A 553-nucleotide genomic window follows, 5' to 3' on the forward strand; every position below is an offset into this window, starting at 1 on the left:
TTCTTGTTGGGGAATGTAGTATTTCAAATTTTTTGCCTACGATCACGCAAGATCTATCTAGGAGAAGCGTAGCAACGAGCGGGTAGAGTGTGTCCAGGCGTACCCTCGTAGACTGAAAGCGGAAGTGTTTAGTAACGCGGTTGATGTAGTCGAACGTCTTCACGATCCAACCGATCCAAGTACTGAATGTACGGCACCTCCGCGATCAGCACACGTTTAGCTCGGTGACGTCTGTCATACTCTTGATCCAGTTGAGTCCGAGGGAGAGTTTCGTCAGCACGGCGGTGTGGTGACGGTGATGATGAAGTTACCGGCATAGGGCTTCGCCTAAGCACTATGACGATATGACCGATGTGTGTAACTGTGGAGAGGGGCACCGCACGCGGCCACGTATATAAAGGAGGGGAGGGAAGAGGTGGCCGGCCCAAGGGGCATGCCAGGTGTGGGGAATCCTATTAGCACTCCCCAGTCCAAGTAGGATTCCCCTCTTTCCAATTCCTAGTAGGAGAAGGAGGGAAGGATGAGGAGGAGAGAAGGAAAGGGGGGCTGCCCC

Source organism: Triticum dicoccoides, chromosome 7A (genome assembly GCF_002162155.2).
Source record: "Triticum dicoccoides isolate Atlit2015 ecotype Zavitan chromosome 7A, WEW_v2.0, whole genome shotgun sequence".
NCBI classification, from domain to species: Eukaryota; Viridiplantae; Streptophyta; class Magnoliopsida; order Poales; family Poaceae; genus Triticum; species Triticum dicoccoides.